Genomic DNA, 8,718 nt, shown 5'->3' with positions numbered 1-8,718 from the left:
AACGCGCGATGATGCGCCAGAGCGATGACGCTCCACGTACCACTGTCTCTGCTGCGGCGACAAAGAAGAAAGAAACTCCTCATCATCCATACCTGCATTAAACACACGAATATTTAAACTTAATATTGAATGAATAGAGTAGACAATGACGCAAAGACCATTAAATACAATGACGTAATGACGCATATAAATACAATGACGCAATGAATCGAGTGATAGAAGAGGCAAGTCGAAAACTCAGAATTTTCAATCAAAAGATGTGAGCGCGAGTAGAAAAGAGCGTTATACACCATGGAAGGTACTTAGAGAGCCAGAGCTTTTACAACACGGAGCAAAATTGTTCAAATACAATATTTGTGGCTTTAAGAGATCTCTCTCTCATCCTCGCATAACTCATCATAACTTCCTATATCTATATAGAGCTCTCCGTTTAAACACATATCCTCTGTTTCATTTTGTAGCTCCTCTGCATGCACCCCATATAGAGTAGTAGCATCTTGATGCTCATCTGGCACCACCGCAGCGGCTTCTGATTGAGCATCTTCTCTGATCTCTTCCATTGATGTCGTTGTTATTGGCACATGGTAGCCTTCATACGTCCTTGCACTACGAGGGGCTACCTCTATGACGTACCACCAGTTTGATGTAGACTTTGTAGGATGAAATATTACCTGCCAGAGCCACATAACTTACATGAGAGCTTTCAAGCACATAGCTTGTAAAAGGGGGATGTTAACTATTTACATACTTACTTGGTCACAATGCTCGGGTAGTACGAAAGTGTCTCTTAGGTCAGTCCATTTCTTAGTAGACTCCACCTCAACAAAACCAGACTCTCCTCTACGCACAGTAGCGTTGCGACCCTCCATGATTATCTTGAACCATTGCACGTGGAACAAGTCGACAAAAAATCCTCTGTGATCGATCCTCAAAATCTCTTGCAGCGTACCGAAGTAAGTGAGTTCCGCCACCACAGGATCTGCATCAGAGGAACGTCGTCGACTAGACTGTTCAAATTTTGCCATGATTCCACAATCTTGAGTAAAACGAATTTTGTCGATTAGTTCCACCCTAAAATGTCCACCTTTACACCATGCTGCTGTGTATGACTTATACTACAACGGACAAAGATTATGAGTGGCTGCTCAAGTGTTTATAAATAAAGTCACTTGCTAGTCGTACATTGCAAACTTACCTTGGTCGCGCAACCCCGAGAGTACTCCCACTCTTCTTCACTCACTTCGTCACCGCACTGTTGTGCGCTTTTCAATTGGTTGTGCAACCATCTTAAGCTCATGAAGGTTGGTAGGCTCTCCAGAACCGCTGGATAGTGCATCGGTGGTCGTCTTCCCCGTCTCCACTCGATTCGTGCCCTTTGTCGCTCTTGCTTTGCATCCTCATATTGTGAAATCCACTTTTGCATCACTGGATTGTGAAGCATGCAAAATCGGTTGATTTTAGCCTCTAGATCTTCCGTCATCTTCTTCTCAACACCGAGATTGCACATGACAATCCCAGATATGCGCTCATCATCTATGGTTCGCCATAGCGTGTCCCGGGATTTATCAAATCCGTCTAGCCACTCTCCAATGTACACTAGGGACTCTGATACCAACCAACCTTCTGCCATGCTACCCTCCGGACGTGCCTTTTGACGCACATCTCCCTTAAGCGTTTTCATGAAACGCTCTAAGAAGAACATCCATCTGGAATGAACTGTGCTAGCTATTTCCACCTCATCAACTATGTGAACAAGAAGATGCACCTGAATGGTTAGCATTGTAGCATGAAAATGTTTCTCAAACATGCACACAAGCTCCGCAGCATTTAGTTTGGCGAATGGTATGGAGTCTACGTTGATCTCCTTTTGTGAGATCCATTGCACCAGCTTTGCAAGTTTGTAGATTGTGTTACGGATGTCGAGAGACAAACATCCCTCAATGGCAACTGGTAAAATAAACTGTAAAGTATGTGCAGCAATGATATTAAAGTCCACATTTTATGCAATGATATTAAAGTCCACTATGAACGTACCTGACACATTTTATGCCAATCGTGTGACTTCAAACCGGTAAGCTTTCCTTCTTTAGTAAAACATGTTCGGAGCGAGTGCATTACGCCAGTGGGGGTCCGCAAAGATCGAATGGTCTCTTTTACTTTGCGTTCTTGGGCTCCTGTGAAAATCCATGGTGCTTTAGGGAGTTTTATCGATCCATCAGACGCTGTTTGCGGCCAATATTGCTCCATACGATCCACATTTCTAAGGTCAACTCTGGCTCCCAAAGTATCTTTCTTGCCGGTCAAATGGTCCCATAGTAGATTACCCACATTCTTGAATATGTGCATTGGATCGAGCAAGTGATTGATCATGAGTCGGGGCCAGTATGGTAACTCGTACCATAGAGATAGTCTCTTCATCCCTGGAGGCAATCCGTCATCGCACATCTCCTTCTGCTCTAACCATGCTTGTGCAGACATCCTTGGTGGATCTCTTCCCAAAAAGCCATCGCGTAACACATGATTCTCTGGAAGATACGCTTGATGACCTTCGTAGATTTGCTTCTTCAGTGAGGGTGCCCTACGTGCATTCAGTCTAGGTCCACATGTGACACATGCTCTGTATCCGCTTGTTTGAAGCCCTGCATGTATACACATGATAATAGATCAACTATGGGAAAAAACAAGATTTACAGTGTCTGAGTGAGGAGTGTCAATAGATCACCTGAGCATTCTGTTAGCCCGGGATAGTCATGCATGGTCTACATTAGAATGCCTCTGATAAGGGCATTCCGTCGTCCTGTGTGTCGGCTCATATCCACCACCTCTATGCCAATCCACAATTGTTGTAGCTCTTCCAATAGTGGACGAAGATACACATCCATATTCCCCACTTTATATCGCCCTGGCACAATCAAGCTTAGCCATAGGTGCCCCTTCTTCGTAGTCAACCACGGGGGAATGTTGTAGTTGACGATGACAACGGGCCATACAGTGTAAGATGTTGATCTTTGACCAAATGGATTTACGCCATCCATAGCCAGGCCTAAGCGCAAATTTCGAGCTTCCCTGGCAAAATCCGACCATGTTCCATCTAAATGTTTCCACGCTACGCAATCTGCAGGAATTCGTAGCACACCATCCGAAGATTTATTCTCCTCATGCCATGATGCTAGGGCGGCCATGGACTTACATTCGAAGAAATGCTTGATGCGAGGAAGCAGAGGGAAATGTCGCAAAACCTTTTGTGGAATTTTTGTCTCGTGGAGATCTACTCGATATCTTTCGGAATCACATTTCGGACACTTCTCCATGTCTATGTATTCCCCTCTGAAAAGAATGCAGTCATTAGGACAAGCGTGGATAGAATTGTAAGCCATCCCCAAGTTTCGCAAAATCTTTCTTGCTTCATCTCGGGAATCTGGCATCACATTGTCAGCTGGTAGTATGTGCTCTTTCAACAATCTACACAACATAAAAATATGATACAGTCGTGTAAAAATCTATCAGATCATTATACATTTAGAGTTCTATTAAAGTAAACTAATTGTAATAGATCACCTGAAAAGTGCTGTGACGCTAGTGTCACTCCATCCAAACTTTGCCTGCATGTTGAGAAGAACCAGGAGTGCTTTCAATCTAGACATACGTGCTCCATTATACAATGGCGTATCGGCTTCACTTTTCATATCATCATAGATAAGCCTTTCTGAATCCATGATCGTCTCGATCATTTCATCAATCTCGGGCTCAAACATTGCCTCGTTGGGAATGTGCTTTGCATGATCATCCCCCGAGCTGTCAGAGGCTACATCTTGTGGCCTCACATATGCTGCTTGACCAAAGCGCCTCCGAACACGTCTATTGGGTTGCAAGATTGCTGCTTGTTGGCCAGCGTCAGAGTCCGACGAGTTATAATTGGCAACAACTCGATCTATAATAGATGGATCGAACTCGCCAAATTCGCGAACGTGCTGCAAAGAAACACGTCTTGTTCGTCGCACAGCATGCTTGCATTGATTACAAGGACATAAGACCCTCGTTGAGAGATAGGTGTTTCGGTTGGACGGTCCCACATCCTCGTCGCTACTCATAATGAGGATAAAAAACTTATAACCTGGACAACAAATTTAATATTCTATTGGCATTCTTCGTCTTATCTCTCTCTCTCTCTCTCTCTCTCTCTCTCTCTCTACCTCACATTCTCTAGTCATGTCCAATCCCCGCACACCTCGGTCTAGAGGTGCACGGAGATCAGAACCACCGGGTTATAATCTCGTCTTTATTGGTCAATACCTATATTTCTGGGTACAAGAAATCTACAGACCCACGTCTACATGATACTGCATGTAGTGGACAAAACCCCTTTGCCTCTTCTCTAGCTGTAGCACTTCACAGCATCTTAACATCTTTTCACAGTAGATCTTTCCACTGTTCGTCTAACTCTAAACCCTAAACCGTAAGTAATTCTTGCGTGGACTCGATCTAACGTAAATAAGCGTAAATCTAAATAAACGTAAATCTAACTAAAAATAAAGCTAAATCTAATTTAACGTAACTCTAATGACTAGAGGTTGTCTAGATGGTCATTGTGTCGGGGATGTAGTGACTCTTGCCGCCCTGAAGATCCACCTTCTTCCCTATCTTCTGAAGACATTTCACCAGTACTTTTGGATCGACGGAGCCCACCATGAGTGAAGGCAGCAATACCCTATATTCCATTGAGGGCTTTCTTCACCCGCTTCATGCAGGCATCGCAGTCTATGGAGACCTAAATCTAATCTAATATAACGTAAATCTAAATCTAGCTTAAATAAACGTAAATCTAGTTAAAAATAAACCTAAATCTAATTTAATGTAAGTCTATATATAACCTAATCTTTAACGTCTTTTAAGATAGTTTCCTACGACGTTATAACTCTCTTCTTCTTGTGTGTGTGCGCGTGTGTGGATGTGTGTGCCAATAAAAAGAGATAAATGGTATAACCTTTCTATCACCCATGCCAAGTATGATAGATTGATTATGCCATTTCCCTTATGAATAATAGGTCTTGAGTTCAACTCCTCGTCGGCTAGATCTTTAGGTCTTTTAATTTTAATTAGTTTCCTACGACGTTAAATTAGTTTCTCTCTCTTTCTCTCTCAATGTGTGTGCGTTTTTTTGGATCGTATGCATGTTTTCTCTCTCTTTTCCTCTCTCAATGTGTGCGTTTTTTGTTTATGCATGTTCTCTCTCTCTTTTCCTCTCTCAATGCGTGCGTTTTTTGTTTATGCATGCTCTCTCTCTCTTTTTCTCTCTCAATGTGTGTGTGCATTCTTTGTTTATGTATGTGTGTGTGCGTTTTTGTTTTTGTTTGTACTCTCTCTCTCTCTCTCTCAAAAACACTATGTGTGTGTGTGTGTATGTGTGTGTGAGAGAGAGAGAGAGAGGGAGAGAGAAAGAGGGGAAGGGAACATGAGAATGAGGAGAGGGAAGGAGCATACCTGGCTCTCCTTCCTCTCCTCGTGTGTGTGTATGTGTGTGTGTGGAGAAGAAAAAGAGAGAGAGAGAGAGAGAGAGAGAGAGAGAGAGAGTGAGGGAGAGCGTTACCTGCTCCTTGCTTGAGGGCGCCGAAAAACTCAAATATGAGATCTGAGTTTTTGGGCGCGCTCGGTTATTTTTTTACCCCAACCGGCGTCGCTATGAGCGTCGCAAATTTACAAAGAAATTTGCAACGCTCATAGCGACGCCGGGAATTTTTTTTTGGAGCGTCGCTGTGTGAGCGTCGCTAATATGAAGAGCCTCTTGTAGTGGTTCCACCCATGCTTGATTGCTTTTTGCACTTCGGAACGCTTGTGTTTGCAGTATTCGCGCATTCGAATCTTCATCAGGTCTTCATTGAAGCGCTGATCCCGTGTTGGAACGGGAAACTCATCATGAAGTATGGTGATGACTCTATCTTTTAAATCACTTGGTACTTCACTCCATTTGTTTAGCATGTAGTGTCTAAATAGCTGAGAGCAAAGACCACGCATGCGTGAGATCACCTTCTTGCCGTCATCATCCATGATGATGCCGCCAATGAAGTCGATGGAGTAAGGCAAGCCCTCTGGCCGGTGACGCGTGAACCTGGGTGTCCCGGAAGGGGTCTCTAGCGGCGTGTCGATGGGGGTACGGACGTCAGGTGTCTCCACCGGCGTCTGGGCCCCGAAGAGAGGAGTGTCGAGTGGGGTGGCTCCTGGCGGAGTAGGTAGAGGTGTGTAACTGCTAGGAACAGTTAGTCGCGCAAAACCTGGCGTAGATGGTGATGCTGTGGCTGGTGTGGGGGCGGGCAAAGAAGGGGAGGGTAAAGAGCCTCTTCGAACACGAGGCGGTGTGGAGGCATCGGCGGCGGAATCCCCACAACAACCGCCACTGCCACCACTAGAGCGCCGGTGTCTAGACGAGTGTGAAGATCGTCTCGTCGACACCGAAGCTTCGGAGCGCGCCGAATGCGCCGAAAGAGAGGGAGATGCGGATGGAGTAGGAACGCGCGATGATGCGCCAGAGCGATGACGCTCCACGTACCACTGTCTCTGCTGCGGTGACAAAGAAGAAAGAAACTCCTCATCATCCATACCTGCATTAAACACACGAATATTTAAACTTAATATTGAATGAATAGAGTAGACAATGACGCAAAGACCATTAAATACAATGACGTAATGACGCATATAAATACAATGACGCAATGAATTGAGTGATAGAAGAGGCAAGTCAAAAACTCAAAATTTTCAATCAAAAGATGTGAGCGCGAGTAGAAAAGAGCGTTATACACCATGGAAGGTACTTAGAGAGCCAGAGCTTTTACAACACGGAGCAAAATTGTTCAAATACAATATTTGTGGCTTTAAGAGATCTCTCTCTCATCCTCACATAACTCAGCATAACTTCCTATATCTATATAGAGCTCTCCGTTTAAACACATATCCTCTGTTTCATTTTGTAGATCCTCTGCATGCACCCCATATAGAGTAGTAGCATCTTGATGCTCGTCTGGCACCACCGCAGCGGCTTCTGATTGAGCATCTTCTCTGATCTCCTCCATTGATGCCGTTGTGATTGACACATGGTAGCCTTCATACGTCCTTGCACTACGAGGGGCTACCTCTATGACGTACCACCAGTTTGATGTAGACTTTGTAGGATGAAATATTACCTGCCAGAGCCACATAACTTACATGAGAGCTTTCAAGCACATAACTTGTAAAAGGGGGATGTTAACAAGGACATAAGACCCTCGTTGAGAGATAGGTGTTTCGGTTGGACGGTCCCGCATCCTCGTCACTACTCATAATGGTTCGCCATAGCGTGTCCCGGGCTTTATCAAATCCGTCTAGCCACTCTCCAATGTACACTAGGGACTCTGATACCAACCAACCTTCTGCCATGCTACCCTCCGGATGTGCCTTTTGACGCACATATCCCTTAAGCGTTTTCATGAAACGTTCAAAGAAGAACATCCATCTGGAATGAACTATGCCAGCTATTTCCACCTCATCAACTATGTGAACAAGAAGATGCACCTGAATGGTTAGCATGGTAGTAGGAAAATGTTTCTCAAACATGCACACAAGCTCCGCAACATTTAGTTTGGCGAATGGTATGGACTCTACGTTGATCTCCTTTTGTGAGATCCATTGCACCAGCTTTGCAAGTTTGTAGATTGTGTTACGGACATCGAGAGATAAACATCCCTCAATGGCAACCGGTAAAATAAACTGTAAAGTATGTGCAACAATGATATTAAAGTCCACATTTTATGCAATGATATTAAAGTCCACTATGAACGTACCTGACACATTTTATGCCAATCGTGTGACTTCAAACCGGTAAGCTTTCCTTCTTTAGTAAAACACGTTCGGAGCGAGTGTATTAAGCCAGTGGGGGTCCGCAAAGATCGAATGGTCTCTTTTACTTTGCGTTCTTGGGTTCCTGTGAAAATCCATGGTGCTTTAGGGAGTTTTATCGATCCATCAGACGTTGTTTGCGGCGAATATTGCTCCATACGATCCACATTTCTAAGGTCAACTCTGGATCCCAAAGTATCTTTCTTGCCGGTCAGATGGTCCGATAGTAGATTACCCACATTCTTGAATATGTGCATTGGATCGAGCAAGTGATTGATCATGAGTCAGGGCAAGTATGGTAACTCATACCAGAATGATAATCTCTTCATCCTTGGAGGCAATCCGTCATCGCACATCTCCTTCTGCTCTAACCATGCTTGTGCAGACATCCTTGGTGGATCTCTTCCCAAAAAGCCGTCGCGCAACACATGATTCTCTGGAAGATACGCTTGATGACCTTCGTAGATTTGCTTCTTCAGTGAGGGCGCCCTACGTGCATTCAGTCTAGGTCCACATGTGACACATGCTCTGTATCCGCTTGTTTGAAGCCCTGCATGTATACACATGATAATAGATCAACTATGGGAAAAAACAAGATTTACAGTGTCTGAGTGAGGAGTGTCAATAGATCACCTGAGCATTCTGTTAGCCCGGGATAGTCATGCATGGTCCACATTAGAATGCCTCTGATCAAAGCATTCCGTCGTCCTGTGTGTCGGCTCATATCCACCACCTCTATGCCAATCCACAATTGTTGTAGCTCTTCCAATAGTGGACGAAGATACACATCCATATTCTTCACTTTATATCGACCTGGCACAATCAAGCTTAGCCATAGGTGCCCCTTCTTCG

Source organism: Adiantum capillus-veneris, chromosome 2, assembly GCF_014529385.1.
Source record: "Adiantum capillus-veneris isolate H3 chromosome 2, ASM1452938v2, whole genome shotgun sequence".
Classification (NCBI taxonomy): domain Eukaryota; kingdom Viridiplantae; phylum Streptophyta; class Polypodiopsida; order Polypodiales; family Pteridaceae; genus Adiantum; species Adiantum capillus-veneris.
Note: the sequence above shows the minus strand (reverse complement) of the source record.